Genomic DNA, 18,897 nt, shown 5'->3' on the forward strand with positions numbered 1-18,897 from the left:
AGGCATGTTTGTTTTAAAAGTCAACATAATAAACAATTTTCATGTCCTAAATAGGACTTCCCCTTTTTAAGGTGCCTCAAACGCAAAATTCACATTTAATGAGGGGGGTTGTCTTATCAAAACAACTCCCCATGTTCCCACTCCACCTTGCCTTGGGATTACATGAGCAGCAAGGGAGATTGGGAAATGAAGGGGTGGGCAGCCAAGGAAGGAGGAGACGTGTATCCCTAACCACCCATAATAAATAATGTCATGACTTAGTTAAAATAGCCTAGGGGGTGGTGAGGTACGTGGGTAGGGTAGAATGCTTAGGTTGTTTATATATATATATATATATATATATTTAAAAGGGGGTAAGATAGTATGGTTAGGAAATGGTACATTTGTTTAAAGTTTATTTGATATATACTTGGGTAGTAGGGAATGTATAATTAGAGCATAGTTTATTTTGAATATAGTTTATTAATAATTTTATGGGTAATAGATATATATAGTTTTCTTTAGATATTATGATTACAGTATATTTTGATTATAGATATAAATATTGTTTTTAGAATAATTGTTAAGGTTAGCATAGGTAGTATAGGATTAGATGATAGTTTTTAATTGGTAATTTTTAAATAGTTAGTAAATTATATAAAATAAAAAAATAAAAGTAATAATTATAAATAAATAAAAGTATAGTAAGTATAGCAATTATTTTGGTAACAAATACTTAACTAAATGATCTATATGATTTCCTCAGTACATACATGAATTTAATATATGAAAGGATGTTAGACATGATTAGTTGAGAATATAGAAAGTTATATATTGAATAAAGATAGGATTTAATTATTATGTGAGTTCTTTAATTGTCCTTATTCAACCATCATTTAATTGACAAGAAAGTGGAAGGGTCGTATGTAAGGAATAAACTAGAAGTCAATCTTTTAATTGATCTTTAATTGAAGCTCTTATATATTCCTTAATTATTTGACCATTAATTGATAGCTAGGATGTAGGCCAGAGGTACTGACTTTCGTATAATTCAATGTGAGAGAAACCTAATTACAAGATATTAGAGAATATTAAAGGTAAATAATAATTATAAATGGTACATTTATAAATACGTGGTCAATCGTCAAATTAATGGTATAGGCACAATTAGGGACGTAATGTAGTAACAACTTCCAAGAACTCCACCAAAATTGGCATAACTAAATAATAGAGATCAAGAATAATAAAACATTGATGATGATTAACTTAGTAGTCTAGTTAGCATAAAACTAACGTTCTGCACCCCAACAAAAACTAATCATCTACCCAACTCCATGATCGAATTAGTAACATTCTAAAATTGTCAAGAAATTATGTTTTGTTTTATCCAGTCACACCATCGTTCAACAGAGCATTCATAACAAGTGTAGATGTATACATATTATTTTGAGTTTTCAAATAATAATAATAAATTTTATTTTATTTTTAAAATGGTTGTGTTTTTCCCTTGTTAAATTTAGGGCATGACAGTTTCTTGTTTGTCTAAGAGACTAGTCTTTTACCAAGAAAGAATGCTCCACCACTAGTGTTTTTTCTATCATCAATACTTCCTGCCCAATCAGCATCAATGAATACCTTTCAGTCCAAATTGGCTCCTATTTTGTACCATAAACCATAGTCTTTTATACCTTTCAGATATCCCATGACTCTTTTGACTGCCATTAAGTGATTTTCTTTGGGATTTGTTGAGAATCTTGCCACCATACCAACTACTAATGAAATATCAGGCCTTGTATGCAGTACATACTACAATTTTCCAATCATTGATCTGTATGTGGTCTGATCTACCTCTTTGGAACCATCATTCTTGCAAAGCTTATGTTCAGTAGACATAGGGGTTCCAACTGGTCTCGAATCCTCCATTCCAAATTTCTTTAGTATTTCTTTGATGTAGTTAGATTAAGTAATGTAGATACCATATTTCTTCTATTGAATCTATAATCCAACAAAGAATTTCATCTCTCCAAACATAGACATCTCAAATTCTTTACTCATTCCTTGTGAAAATGTTTTGCACAAGTCATCATTTCCTATGAATACAATATCATCAACAAATATTTCTACCAAGGCCCTCTCTTGTTGATCTTCATGTCTAGATCTCCAAGAACTGGATGCCACTTATAGATAATAATGTCCACATCTTCCTGTGTGCAAAAGGTTTTTTTATAGCTAAGTTTCAAAGTTCTAGTGACAGGAAGATTATTTTGTGTCACAATATTTTTTCTTGGCTGAGCAGATTTCCACTTATGGCCAAACTATGGCATATGGATTTTGATCCACTCACGAAACCCTTTAATAAGTTCCCTATCTGGGTCTGGCTTCCTAATCTTCCGTTACATCTTTGGCAAGATTCGATTTTTGAAACTATTGGAAATGCTATTGGCGATTTCCTATATGTGGATGCTGACACTTCAGATATTCTCCATTCGACCTGTGCACGCTTTCTTGTTGACTTGGATGTTTCTAAGGGCCTTCCTGAGGCAATTTGTTTGGATTCTCAAAGGGGTTCTTGGACACAATTGTTGGATTTCGAGGGTATCCCTTTTCGTTGCAGGAATTGTCTCTTGACGGGTCACATTGCTGCTTGTTGTGCTGATGGGAGATCCAAATCTAGGAGACCACCTTCTTGGTGGTCACGGCCTCCTCTGAGCACTACATGGTTAAACAGCCCCGGGCTGCTCCTTCGGATTCTGTGACTAAGGCTAGCATTCGTTCTGAGTCGGTGGTTAAGGAGGATGCTTTGGTGGAACATTCCTTGGATGTTCATGTGGTTTCTATGGCTGAGGATAGCATTCATTCCGAGCTGGTGGTTGAGGTGGATGTTTTGGTCTCTCCCCCTATTTCGGATGTTCCTCCTAGGGGCCAAAAGTTGTCTAATTCTCACAGGGAGTTTGTTGCGGCTTTTGCGTCCCCTAGGTTCCATGGGTCTTTGTCTTCTGAGGATTGGGTTGCTGAGGCAGCGAAGTTAGAGGATGGTTGGATTGCGATTAAAAGGAAGAAGACTAAGTCTTCTACTCCCCTTTTAGATATGATCCTTCGGTCCCAAAAGGGAAACTTCAAATCAAAAGGAAAATCCTGTGTTCCCTTTTGCTGACTGGTTTTATTGTGATGGTAAACTGGATGCGTTTCTGGTTTGTTGGATACTAGTTTGGGTGGTTTTTCAAGCTGCTTTGCTCTAGTCTATGGACTGTCTAGGTTCCAGTGTTTTTATGGTTGTTTTTTCTAGTCACATCTGTTGGTCACAGGTCCCTGTAAAACTTGGTTTAGTTGTTTAGCTGGTTTCAGGTCCTTTTAAAACCTGGTTGTGCTTAATGGTTTATCTTTCTTTTTGATGTAAAGGGTCTCAGGGCCCCTTCAAAACTTGCTTTTACCTTAATCTAAAACAAATATTTCTACCAACACAATCTTCTTGTCTAGTCCTTCTTTGATAAACAGGCTACTGTTATCATTTGTTCTTTGAAAACCAATCTGTATCAAGTAATTATGAAGTCTTCCATACGAAGCTCTAGGAGCTTGCTTGAGACCATATAATGTTTTGTGCAATTTTCAGCCCATGGCCATTTTGCTAGGATCTACAAAACCTTTTAGTTGTTCCATGTACACTTCCTCATCAAGAATTCCATTCAAGAATGTAGATTTTGCATCCATTTGATAAAATTTAAATCTTCTGTGTGTTGCATATGCTAGTAATGTTATAACACCTTCTAATCTTGCAATAGGAGCAAAAGTTTTTCCATTATCAATACCTTCTTCTTGAGAATAGTCTTTACATACTAACGTTGCTTTGTTTCTAGAAACTTTTCCATCTTCATTCACTTTGTTTCAGAATACCTACTTTGTGCCAGTTACATTTTTATCCCTGGGTCTAGGAACAAGAGCCAAGTTTTGTTCTTCTCTATCTATTTTATTTCTTCATTCATTGCTTTAATCCAACGTTCATTATCCAATGCATATTTGACATTTCTAGGTTCAAATTCAGCAATTAAACATGCACCTTTCAATTTGTTTCTTGTCATTGTTCCATCAGATTTGTCTCTAATGATCTAATCAACTGCATGATGTCTTCTGACATATCTTGCTAACACATGTTCTTTGGATTTGGAATGAGTTTCACTGATTTCATCAAAAAAAATAGTATCAAGCTCAGGTCTCGTTGTCTGACTCAGGTCCATCAGACTCAGTTTGCTCTAGCTTGGTAGCCTCTGACTGTGACTCGGGTCCCTCAAATTGTGACTCGAGTCCCTTAGACTGTGACTCGGGTTAAACTGTCTACAACTAGGTAATTGTTGGATATTTTGAGGACTCGGGAGGTAAAGTCTCCTTTCTTCCAGATAGATTTGGCAGGGTACTAGGTTCATAGTAAACAAATCTTCTATAATCCTTAGGCTCTTTGTTGCTTTCTTCTTCACACTTTTATGCAAACTCATCAATTCTACATGTGCACTTTCTATGATTTTATTAAAAGACAAATTCAAACATTTGTATGTTTTACTTCTGCAGCAACATCCTAGAAATATGCCTTCATCGCCTTTGACATCAAATTTGTCTTTTCTAGATTTTTTCAAGATATAACATTTACTACCAAATACTTTAAAGTAACTTACATTAGGTTTGTAGCCATATCATAGTTCATAAGGAGTTTGATTTGAATCTAACTTCAGTTGTACTCTGTTTAAGGTATGAACTGCAATGCTAATTGCTTTCTTCCAGTTTTTTATTGCAACATTTTTTTCTATCATCAATGTCCTTACAAAATCCATGATGGATTTGTTCCTTCTTTCAGCTATATTATGTTGAGGTGTACCAAAGGATGATACTTGTCTTTTAATTCCTTTTTCAACACATAATTCATTGAATTCATTGGAGATGAATTCACCACCTTTGTTTGATTTCAAACATTTCAATCTTTTTCTAGTTTCTTTTTCTACTCTTGCCAAGTAGCACTTGAATTTTAGAAAGGTTTCTAATTTTTCTTTTAGATACATTACAATCACCATTCTAGAATAATCATCAAAAAAAAAAAAAAAAAAAAAATTCACCATTGTAACTCTCTATTCCAATAGGTCCACATAAGTCTATGTGAACAAGCTCCAATACTTCTTCAAAATGATAATTTTCACTTTTGAAACTAGTCTTTCCCATCTTACCAATTTGGCAATTTTTGCATAAACCCATATCAGGTTTCTTCAAACTATGAATACCTCTTACTCTTCTATGTTTGCTTATCTTAACTAGATTATCAAAGTTTACATGACATTGCCTTTTGTGTCACAACCAGCTTTCATCTACTTGAGCAATAAAACATGAACTTTCACTGAGATCAAGATAGAACAGGTTACCTTTTGTTTGCTTGCCAAATCCAATAAGATTTCATTTTTCATATAGTACTTTGGCCTTTCCATCCATGAATTCTACCTTGAATCCAATGTTATTCAGTTGTGCCATACTCAATAGATTATGCTTTAATCCTTCAACCCAATAAGCATTATCACAACAAGGTTCATTATCTCCAAATCTGACACTACCACCATCATAATATTCTGTGTTCAAATTTTGTTTTATCTCCATTCATATGATGTAAACAGCCACTGTCAATAATCCATGTATCATTTGTGCTAACATGAGAGATAAGTGCCATCTTATCTCCTTCATCATCATATTCATCTTTTACAGTAATATATACCATTTCATCTTCATTGTTATCAGAATCTTTAGCCATAAAACAAGATTTCTTACCTTTGTCCTTGTAGTTCTTAATGTAGTTCTTGAAATCCTTCTTGCCTTTGTGTTTATTGCCTTTTCATCCTTGTTTTCTCTGTTTGGACACCTTGCAACAATGTGACTAACTTCTTCACAAGAAAAATAGAACATTACCTTTGCACTTTCCTATTCCTTTTGAATATTTTATTGCAAGTAGGACTTCAACAACTTCAAGATCACTGTCAGAACTTTCTCCTGTCTCTTCTTCACTTCCTGATTGATTGGTCTTTGATTTCTTGCCCTTTTCTTTGAGTGAGAGTTTGGCTTCAAATGCAAACTCAATATTTTTGAAACTAGGAACATAGTTATCATAGTTATCCAAGTCAAAAGTTGTCAATCTTCCAACTAGAGCATCCAAAGTTATTTTATTATCTGAATCACATCTCATCTCTTGAATAGTAGACACTCTAATTGCATAAATAGGAAGAATATTTTTGAGTACCTTGCTTATGATTGCTTTGTCATCAATGTCTCCTTCAGATGCTTTGATTTTGCTCACATTTGCTTTGATTCTTTCCACATATTTTGCAATGTTTCCATCTTTTCTCATTTTCATATGATCAAAATGACCTCTGAGACTTTTTGCTTCGGCTCTTCTTACATTGTCATCTCCTCTATGAATGTCTTTCAATTTGGTCCACATTTCATGCGTTGTTTTGCAATCTTTTACTTCATCAAATTAAACATAACTAAGAGCAGATGCAATATCAATCATCATGATGTTATGATTCTTCTTTTCAACAATGTTTTCAACTAACAATGTTCTTGTGGGAATCTTGTATTCAGCATTAAGGTATTTACAACCTGAATCACTGATAGTTGCAGGATGTAACCTCATAAGTCTTTGTCATGCTTCAAAGTTGTCTCTATTAAGCCTCGGAATCTCTCTTCTATAAGATATCCCGATCTTTAGCTTATGTCCTTAAAACCTTCCCTTCAAGCACCAAAACAGCTCTAATACCAATTGCTGGAAATATAAGAGGAGTAACTAAGAGGGGAGGGGTGAATCAGTTACTATAAAAATAAATCCCAAATCCCTTAGATGTCACAACAAAAATAAACTATGAAAATTGAACACTGTTGATGCTCGGCAAACACACATAAAATGTTGTAACTTGGTAAATACTGAATATGCTCAGCAAATGCTTAACATAAAAACTTTAAATGTTATCTATGATTATCATTACTTTAACTTAGTTGCAAACATATAAAGGAAATAGCATGAATACATTTGACACTAAGATTTAACGTGGAAACCCAATTTTGGAAAAACCACCAATTGCAACTAGTTACTATTTTTCACTTTTCTGAAGTGAGCCCTATTAGGAGCCAACCTTGTTAAAGGTTACAAAACACACTGTTAGAGGATTTAATCACCTTATTAGGAGCGGCCTTGTTAGAGGTCTTTAGACAATTCAATAGAACTGTCATCTTGTTAGAGGACATACAAATAGCTATTAAGCCAAATATGTTAAAAGATTTAGATCATTGCTACAATGGTTAGAGAGTAACAATGACATGACCTGATTGGATGCAACCAAATTGCTAATTATAGATCTCAATTCCGGCTTGTATACTTGATCCTTCCTGATGAAATATATCTTTTCAGCTCCACAAGGATATTATGCTTATCCTTCTTATTCGCTTCTTCTTGACATCATCAAATTTCCATCCTCTCACACACTTCTAAACCTCAACTTGACCTTATACTTATATCTTTCATATTGTTAAGTTGGCTAGAATACAACTTAGAATAGTTAATATTCATCTTCTTAGTTAGCTAGAACAAACAAAGCAATTGATTCAATATGCCAAAACAAGAAAATCCTTCATTAGCCGACCCTACTCGGTAGACACTAACTCAGAAATGATTTCTTGTGTTAACCAAGTGAACCCAGTTAACATTTCATATTCACAAAGTTCCTTTGGTAACCGAGTGAGCTTGGTTAACACTTGTTCCATCCAACATTTCCTTCATTAACTGAGTGAGCTCGGTTAACACTCATCTTCTGCAAACTTTCCTTTGACGCCTGAGTAAACTCGGTAGATACTATCTTTTGAGCTTGGCAAACTCAGGAATGCTCAGTAGACACAAAAAACTATCTTCAATGCCTAAGTGAGCTTGGCACCCACTGACTGGTAATGATTTGACATTTTGTGTAACATCAAAGACAATACACAATTAATCAATTGTATCCAACATTTCCTACATCTGAAAGAAACACCCTCATAATCAAGAAGCTGAATCCAAGAACCATTTGGGGAAGCCAACTCTAACAATGTTGGGAGCCCCTTGGAGACATCCATCTCTACAAGGATGCGAGCATGCGTTGTCCTATAGACATTGGAAGAAACATAATCAAACAATATGAAATTCCCAATGGCATCCCCCACAGCCTCCAAGATTGAATCCTAACAAAAGTAAAGGGGAAGATTCGGCAACCACACCCAAAGAGGAATCTTATTAAAGGTTTTAGTAGTCAGATTTAATGTCGGTTACCAAGATTTGGCATTCAGGGGGAACCTTTCCTCCCAAGAGAAACCACGACACAAGATGGCATTTCTGTCATCAACATTAGCAAATTCACAATTACAAACCCCCTTGCCACAGGGTAAATCTGCACTACATCCGAAATGATTGGCTCTCGATGTTTAGAAATCCAAGCAAGAAAATCCAAAAGAGAGGGTCAAAAAACCCCTAAAACAAAAAATAGTAGTCGTAGAAGAGTAATCCACCACATATGTACTGATCTCATCAACAATATCTTGTTCAAGATGAAGCACAAGCAGTTTACTTATAGAAACAAGCTCAGCCAATCGCCTAACAGAAGGCACATCCGAATAGAGCCCCTTCCTCACAGGAGCAATAATATTTGCCACATAAGCAACCACATCCACATAAGAGAGAGCAGATTGAACAACAGAAGCATTTATAGCATGAGCAACTAAAGCAATGGGTGTAGGACCAACAACCTGAGTAGCAACAGTTGCATCTGGAGGGCGCAGGGAATCAGCGGCATCGAGGATGAAAGCTTGAGTAGCAATGGTGGAAGTAACTTGGGCATGAGCAACAGCCTAAGTGAAAGCCTGAGCAATCATAGAAGCTAGAGCAGTAGTCACAGAATCCTTAGCGGGAGGAGTGAGAGTCTTCATTTCAAAACTGAAATTGATGTATGTTTAAACTTTGGGGGAAAAGTCCAGTCTTATACCCCAGGTCAATGGAGCAGGTACTTGGCATGAAAGTCTCATAAGAGAAACTGGCCTACAACCATTCTCCACTACGAAGGGAAGTCGAACATGTGACCTCAAGGAAGTAAACCTCAAGGCACATACCAACTCACCTACAAGTGGCGGCTTTTTAATTTTCATAGTTCTTATTTAAAAATTTTAATTATTAATTTTATAAATCAACAAGTCATTATTATTTATCTAATTTAAAAAATAAATAAATATTGCTTCTTTTTAGTATAACTGGATTTTAATATTAAACTTTTTCTTTATATAAGTGAGTCTAATTAAATTGTTGTTAGGATATAATTCTATTATATGTATATTAATACAAGTGCAATCATAAATTAGTATATATAATTATAAATTAGTATATATAATTAGTAATATAACTATGAATTACATAAAATTAAATATTAAATTTACAATGCACTATTAGAAAACAAGAGACAACACAATTTTTTATAGTTTTACATTCTAAATTGCATATTTATTTTTAAACATTCAAGAATTAAAAAAGAAGTGTGTGCGTGTGTGCGTGTGTGTGTGTTATGAAACACTTATGATTTTTATATGAACATTTTTGCAACCAAACTAAATTTTAATAAATAATGTAGCATTTATACATTTGAAATTTGATGTTTTGAATTTTGTCTTTTTTTAGTGCATTTAATGCTTTGTTTGGTGTTGTTCGTATGAGAATTACATGTGGTTACTCTTTTGAATTTATTTACACCACCTTTGTTCAAGTCTTAAGCTCATATTTATGATATATTCTTTTGAGGACATTTATGATATTTTGGTTTGAGGACCAATGTGAGTTCTAGTTGCTTGTTATTGAATAGATTTTGATTATTATTCTTTTGAGAGGGATGGGATCATAATTATGATTTGTGTGCTTAGGGGAAGCTTGTCTTGATACATCCTAAGGTTGTGACTAATGAAGTCTGGGGTCCAAAGTGGCCAATTTCAAGGTAGCATGTTGTGAGTTTGATAATAAGTGATAAAATGATAACATAGTAATTAAAATTTGGGATAAAAGTTTTAAAAGATAAATAGTGATTTTCCTAGGCCATGCCTTGAGTGCTTTTGATCCATAGTGATAGGTATGACTAGTATTCCTCATCTTTATGAGAAGATATTCTAGTTCTACATGGGTCACGTTAATGTTTGGGGTCCACAGTGACCAGTCTAGGGTAATTCAACACTTGAGGGTCTGGGGTCTAGTGAGAGACTAGTCCAGGGTAACTCAAGTAGTCAAACAAGTGATGACACTCTCATATATGTAGCCTAAGTCTTCTCCGTAGATTTTGAATTTGCCTCTGGTAGTCATTAATTATTTGGTGATTAGTTGTTTATTTGTTGATCATTACTTATTTGGTGGTCGTTATTCATACAGTGGTTTCCATTTATTTGTTGGTTGTTATTCAATTGTTGATTGGTATTTATTTGGTGGATGTTATTTATTAGTATTGTTATTTGACTCAAAAGTTGGCATATGGTTGTTGATTTTCGATATGTGGTGTTGGTATTGGTTACTTGTTGTTATTTCAATATTTGTTATCATTTCATTTATCATTAGTTGTAATTTCCCTTGAGGTGGAGAGCTTTTTAGATCCATTTCCTAGGAATTATTTTTGTGGTTTGATATATGTGTGTGGACCATATGTTATCTCTTCAACACAATGGGAGTGAGCCTAATTAAGTTAATACGAGGTTGGGTCGTAGTGATTCTTTTATCATTGAGGTCTAACAAACTTGTACCAATGTTGGATATTCCATTGTTGCAATTGCAATATTATTATTTCTTGGAGATTTTCTATTCTAGTTAATGCACCTATGTGTTCACGTATTATATATTTGCATCTTGTTGTCCTTATTGGACAATGTTTTGTAGTGCATTGTATTTTATTAACCATTACATACCCTATGACATGTGCAGTGGATGTTACATGTTTGGATATACCCTGTGGTATCGTATGTACTTTGTATTCTTTTATGAGATCATGTATATGATATTTTAACATTGTATTTAAGATTGAATCTAATGAATGAAATTGACACAAATGTGATTCTACATTAAGGACCCCATGGGAAATATAATTCATGTTGTATTGCATTTATTTGTATATGGTGTGTATTCATTGTATTACTTGCGCATTGTTATCTTAATGTTGGATAAATTTTTAAGAGAAAAAACATATTCAGTAAACTTCATGTTATATTTAGATTAATTTCTCTTGGGTACCATAGTGGGGCGTTACACTCTAATTGTATGGACTCATCTACTTGTTTCTTGTGTTTTCTCTAATGTTTGGTAGAAAACATGCATCCAAGTCAAAATTCCAGCCCTTGTATTGATAGTCTCAAGAAGAGAATTTCCCCACTTGCTCCTTATGTCAGTATTCTAATGATAGCATTGTATAGACATTTATCAGTGAACAAAGAAAAAATGGTCCTTCCTCTTCCCAATTTCTTCCTACTTTGCAAGATGATCTTCTCCGCACTCATAATGTGATTACTAGTTATGCTATTGTGTTGTAAATAGTATGTTTTGGCCTTAGATGTTTGTGGCATGTTCTTAACAAATTGTGAATAGTCTTTTTGGCTTGTCTTTTTAAGGACCAACCCTTTTGTTGTGTTTCTTTTATTAATAAAAACAATACATAAAGTCAAGGGAAAAAGTCAAGTAATACTAGAGTTTGATTGTCTTTTGCACAATAAAAATTATAAGAATGAGTTGCTGTAATGAGCCTGCCTGGCTCTCTTCTGAAGTAATTATTAATTTCTGAATTCGCTTGCTAAAAGTCTTGTGTTTCACTTTTAATAAAAATTAACTTGTTGAATTTTGTCCAGAATTGAATAATAAAGATAACAACTTATTTTAAAATTCAAAACTTTGCTGGAAATGATCACAATTATCAAATTTACTCTGATATCAATTGTCATATAACACAACAATTAAATATATTAAATGAGCACCTTGTTTTTTTTGAATTAAGAACCCAGCTAGAATGAGACACAGACCTCCATGAATGTGCACTAACTGTTAAGAGTTCACACAACCCTCCCACATGTGTGTGGGCGGCCAAGAAGAAAAAATGCAACCTCTAATGCTAGTCACGCAACCATTAAAAAGTGACGCAACTCTTTCAAATTTGATATGCAGCCCAAAATTACTGAATCTTCTCCAAAATAAAAAAACGCAGCACCTTGAGTCCTCACCAATTTCCAGAATTATATTGCAGCCTCTATAATAGCAACAATTTAATAGTTCTCTTCAAATTTGGTATACAACAGCACCAAATTTGCATCTACAGAATCATAATAGTATTCTGAGAATTCAATTTGCAAAATTCATCATCAATCAGTGACGATTCAAATCGCCAAGAGAGGAATCAATCGTCAAACCCTAGCCATTTCTCACAGCCAAAATACTTAATAAATTTTCATCAAATGAACAATGGATATCTTAGAATGAGCTTTCAAGTCCCTTTTTATTCTTTCTTGTGAGAGCTCAGACAGAATTCTTACCAATGTGGGATAAAAAGATATACTTTTCTTTTTAATAATTCATTTACTCCAATACTTTTAATTAATACCTTGGCTTAGGCTTCCATGAATTAATTAAATAAATGGCCCCTTCCCATGATGACTCAACCCTCAACTTAAGGGAAATTATAAAGTTAAATTATAACTTTATAATAAGCCATTTAATGATTTAATAATAATTTGGCCACCAAAATAATAATAACTCCCAAAATACTTATCCTTTTAATATGTCGTCTGAAATAGGAGTCACACCTATTATTTCCCCATGTGACCAAATGCACTTTCTAAAAATAGAAAGGGTCCTTCTCAATCAATATCAGACTTACTATAAATAGTAAACATGGCAAAACTATAGCAAATGAAGTCTGAATGACGCCAAACGAAAGCCAAACCATAGGATACTGAATCTTGAAGTACATGACCACTGAAAGAGACCCTTTGTCCATCCTCATTAGTGTACAAGGGTCGCATGATAGGCTAATCCCAAGAGCCTAAAAAAATGGGGACATTACAGTTGCACCCGCAATCTAGTAGTGAATTGGGGAAGCCTCCTTCTTGGAGGTCTTCAGTTCAAATCTCACATCGTTACAATAAAAAAAAGGACAACCACACAATTTAACAAGCATATTATGAAGATGTAAAATGACCTAAGCATATTGAGGCATCTACGTTTTTTATTAAGGAAAACAGGTTTTGAAGGATGCCTAAAACCCTGTACAAAGCTTAAGATTTTCAATAAGCACAGAACCAAAGATGGAACCAGTTACCCTCCAGGAAAGGAGGTAACCATGGTGACAAAACCTATCACCAACAAAAAGGAGCCAACGAAACCAACAATGGGCTCCAACACCTAAACCCAGGCACCGCCAAGGATCTCACAATTTGCCCTTTGATTTAGAGACTCCCTTGCCCAACCTGAGAATCATATCTAGTGGAGGAAGAGAAGGCTTAGATTTCTTTCTTTTTACTACAATACATCCCTCCTCCGCTCTTGCTGCCTCTCCAAGCCAGTCCCTAGAAGAAGTAGAGAGGAGGCCAAGGGGAGCAGAAACACCCAATAGATCAATCTCCCTGGGAGAAACCGAAGAAGACAGGCCCCCACCAGGACCAGGGGAAGCAGCCAAGTCAGGGACAAGAGAAGAGACAAGATCTAGACCTGAAGGCCGAACATCCACAGCATCCAAAGTCCCCAAAGAAGCGACAGTCAGAGAACCAACCACAAGGGAAGAGCCATCCTTAGGAACAGACTCAGGGGAAGAGCCATCCTCAAGATCGGACTTGTGCATTGTATAGTGCTCGGAGGAGACCCCATGCCACCAAGAAGGAGGACGCCTCAACTTGTTCTTCACTGGAAAAGCAACCAGCAGCCAAGTGACCTGTCAAATGACACTTCTTGCAGCGAAAGGGGATACCTTCGTAATCCAATCTTAGAGTCCAGGAGCCTTGCGAAGAGGCCAAGCAGATATGATCAAGGAGGCCCTTTGAGGCATCCAGCTCAACAAGAATGCGTGCACATGTCAAATGGAGAATATCAGAAGTAGCCAAGTCCACAAACAAGAAATTTCCAATAGCATTCCCCACAGATTCCAAAATAGAGTCAAGCCAGAGATGCATAGGGAGATTCGAAAGCCTAACCCAAATAGGAACCTTGTTGAAAGACTCTGTCAGCAGGTCAAAGTCCATATGCCACGATTTGGCCATGAGAGGGAAACGACCTTGCCATGAGAAAGAACCAAACAGAATAGACTTTCGGTCCTCAACAAATGCAAACTTGACAATGAAGAAACCTTTAGCAATCAGGAAGATTTGAATGCCATTGTCTAAGAGTGGTTCCCAATGATCGAAGATCCATGCATGAAGAACAGAAAGAGAGGGCAAAAAACCTCAGAATCGGAAAATTGTAGCTAGGGCAGAGAACTCCTCTGTTGTAGAAAAAATTTCATTATCAATATTTTGGTCTAAAACAACCCTAGCAGGGCTAGAGACACTCACTAGAGAGGCCTCTTGAGAATGAGAAGGCCCGAAATAGAGACCTGCAAGAGGAGGAGCGTCGTGCAACCCGGCCTCAAAAGCGGCCACATTAATGAATGACGGAGCCCTACCCCGCAGACCAGCAGGTGAGGCCAAAACAGGGGTACCTACAGTGAAACTGAGTGAGGCCGAAGCAGCAAGAACACAGACGCCAACAGGAGAATGCACAGAATTGGCTCCGGCCATAGTAGCAACAGGGACGAAGGGAGAACTGACGCCGCCAGGAGAGGGCACGAGGGAAGCCCTACCCCCATAGCATCATCCACGGCAACAAGCCCCAAAGGCAGCGGAGGAAAATCAGCAACGTCAAGCACACAAGCAGAAACAGGAAAATCCGTAGCGCGCGCAAGAAGGTTTGAAAAATTTTGGGAGCGAGAAGCCATTATTCTCCAGTTTTGAGGCATCTACGTTGCTTTTATAAGAAAATGTCAATACAAACTACATAATTTAGCAATGCCACTACCTATCCAACTTATGAATATTGAAGAAAAATGTTAGAGCTAGTTTGTCCCATTTTAACATCGCAAATTTGAACATTTTGTGCCAAAGCGACAAAAGTTGTCATGCATCAAACAACATTATCAAACTAACTCTAGTTGCAAAGAGAGTCATTTTTCATGCTTTCAACACCAATTTTCATAATTTTATGTATTTGAAATGTAATATTTCACTTATTTCCTATCATATCTAGTGCAAGAGCACTGAAGATCTAGGCTTAAGGTCTTCATCATTTTGGCTAGTAGATGGTCCTAGCCAACCATCAATGAATAAGGGCTAAGTATAAAGCCCCAAGGTGTGTGTTTTGTGGGAAAAGGGTAGATTAGTGGGTGTGAAGTGGCCAAGTGTCTATTTAGGCTCTTAGTTACTTGTTTTTTGAGTTAAGGCTTGCTTAGTGCATGGGTTGACCAAGAGTTGACCAAGGAACTCTCAAATTGAAAATCATGTTAATAGTCAATTTTGAGTCATATGGGACTCATGCAAATTTTTGAGCTCCTATGTTACCTAAAACACAAAGTTGCAAAAGTTGCTCAAGCAAGTTTGCATTTTGGCAACTTTGCAACTTTGTCTAAAATTGAACAAACTGGTCTTTTTCAGTTATGGGATCCGTCCAAAAGGTAGACACATGTGCAAGATGGCTATTTAACATCCACACCCGCCCAAGAGAAGGGTTGGTGTACTTGTACAAATTCAAGTTGAGAAGAAAAAAGTTTTTGGCATTTTTCCTCACAGTCATTTAACTTGGCCATTGAATCCAATGTGAATGGATTGATTTGTCTGAGTTTGCTTCATGGTTGGATAGGTGGTTAGATGCTTATGGTTCACTATTGATTTGGATTCTTGTAGTGCATTGTAGTGCACTGTCCTATTTTGAGGTGATATAGATAGAATGGCTCTTTCTTGAATTTCATTGGTCAAATCATCATCGCCCTTTGGAATCAAGAAGAGCACCCTGTATATATTGTACATATGCAATTTGGAGTGCTAATAATGAGGTTTTCTATTTTTACAAGCATGCCCTAGGCAAGTTTTACCATACCCGACTAGGTGATTCATGATGTTGTAGTGCTCGTAAGAAGGTGAGTTGGATTGGTGTGTGCTAGTTCAAGTGTTGGAGGTGTGGAACAAGGTATGATGTAGCCTTGTGTTACTTTGGATGAATGGGTGACTCTATTTGCTTGGTAATTGAAGACCAAATGTGAAATGTTGCAATCAAGTCTCCAAAACCCTTAAAAGTATGGTATTTTGCTACACAGGTGTCTAGATAACTTGAAGACCTAAAACCTACAAAATCTTAAAGGTCTCTAAAAAGGTATTAGGATCAACAATGATATCTGGGGGTTGTTTACAAGCTTTCATAGTTCATATTGAAAAACCGAGACAGGAGGCCTAATTGGGGTCTCTAGGGCTACTAGGCCTAGAAAGGGAGATTGATAGATTGGTGAAGTGGGTTTGTGGGACAAAGTCCAAGATCACTCAAGAAGTCATGTATAGCTAGCGTGTAGAAGCCTGATTGGAGGTGTGGAAATGCTAACTTGGTAGTTGACCCCATTCTTGCAAACATGGCAAGAGTTACCTAGCATGAAGACTAGGCTGGATTTGAGGAGTAGAAGTGGAACATCAAATTGATGAATTAGGTCTTATAGAAGGGGATAGTAGAGAGGAATCCCCTTGGAATAGGGACATTGGGTAGCCCTATAGGCTTAGGAGAAGCCTTGAAAGGTTGGTTAAGTAGACCTAACCTAGGAGTGTGGACCTAATTACATTAATATCCTTGCATTAAAGTTTGATATATCAAATTGAAGAGAAAAAAATAACATTTCAATGGGAACCACTAGGATAAGTGTATGAAGATTTTGAGATTTGTGAAAGATGGTACAAAATCCTCAACTCTGGCCCATACTAATTTTGTTTTGGCCATTGAGTCAAGTTTTCAAATTGAATCGACCTCCAAATGATTAGATATTGAAAGTTCTATTTTTCATCGATCAAATTTAAATAATAATAAAAAGTAAACGAAAAGTCTTGTCCAATTTCAATAGAATTGGTTTTATGGGTTTTGGTCGCAGCAATATTATCAATGATTTCACAAAGTTTTATGAGAAAATATTGAGTTGTTCAAATGTTATGACAAGTTTTGGTTCCTTGAAAGTTCATAACATTACCAACCTTGTACTTCATGATGCTAAAAGAGGTAAACCATACATAATTATAATATCCATTTGTGTTTCTAGACAAGAAGACAATTCAATTTGGATTTTGAAATATCTTGGAAACATTGTTCGATTAGACTTTCACCAATACCATGATAATAAAAATAAATATTGTGTTTGATTCGCTGGGGCAGATCCCTATCATTTTATGGGCTACCTCTTCGCCCTTCAAATAGTAGGGGCTTATTCTTCGGGATCAAGCTCCTTTTTATTCAGTGGCAAAACCATAGGAAGCAGAAGAAGCAGGGGTAGTTGCAGCGGAGGCAACACAGGCCCTACTATTCTACGAGGTACAGGTGGTAGCAACTATACCACCCGCCGGGGTGTGGACACAAGGAGCCCGAGGGGGTAGGGCTAGGGCTAAAGAGGTATTCATTTCTGAATTGGAGATTTTGATCCAGCAAAGGACCCCACTCTCTATAGGGTCGGCATTAGATCAGGTAAGGGTTCACCTACGGAGCCCAATCCAATGCTTGTTGATCCAGTTCCAATTGAACCAACATCCGACAAGCATCCGGGCCTGTTTGAGTACCTACCACTCTGGTTGATCCATAACCATCTGCCCCTACTAATCATTGTTATTATTTGATTGTTTCGCAATGTCAAAGATGAAGTCAAATAAAGAGATCCTCCTCTATCAACACCTTTGTGGTCAAAAACTCATTCCAACAGCAATTGCAAGCTACTAAATTACGATTCAAAAGAAAATTGATATTCATCAATACTTATATCAAGTACACTGTAAAGGTTGATAATGAAGAAGGATATTTAAATTGCTAAAAACCTTCAAGTGTGTTCTAATTGCTACACTACATCTACATTCATTTCTAGCCTTGTGGTAATTGAAATTGTTCTGAAAGATGCGAAGCATTCATATTATTTTAGACACATGTAACGTTCTTGTGGAGATCATTGATGGCACTAAATGAAATGATTTGAAATACAAGCTTCCATTATAATAATGTCCAATATATCAAAGAACTAGCACTGGTGAAGGGGTAACTACCAAAACATAATGAAAGGTGAATTTTTCTCAAGATTTGCTATCACAACTACATTGTTATTGAACACGCAAAATATGGAATTGTACACAAAACCCCTAAATTATTTGACAGAGTGAATCAGAGGATATACTTGAAGAAAGAGAAGGCACAAAGAATGAGATAGATCTGAAAAATTCAAGTAGCAAAAATGTAATTATTATAGAAAGCAATCAACATGGAGTCCTCAAGTTACTCAAAACAAAGTATTTTGGACATAATTGGAAGTGACTTATTTCAAACTTGTATAAAAAGTATGACGTGTTTGGATGGCTATAGTGAAGGCATCAAAACAATTTGATATTGTAAAGATAGTTGATTTTTATTCAACATTTGCTTTCCCTCCACATCTCATTGAGGTATTTGGTTTGAATCAAACATCTAAGGATATGGAGCATTAATGGAATCCAATGTGGGGACATTAGACCCTAGACAAAGCTCATAAACTAGATCACTTTAAGATAGTTAATAGTCACAAACTCATACAACAAACATTAGAAGAGAAATTCACGTCTCCAAAAGTAAACCACTGTAAG

The sequence above is a fragment of the Cupressus sempervirens genome, chromosome 6, assembly GCF_028749045.1.
Source record: "Cupressus sempervirens isolate cs-2001-9-10 chromosome 6, ASM2874904v1, whole genome shotgun sequence".
Lineage (NCBI taxonomy): Eukaryota > Viridiplantae > Streptophyta > Pinopsida > Cupressales > Cupressaceae > Cupressus > Cupressus sempervirens.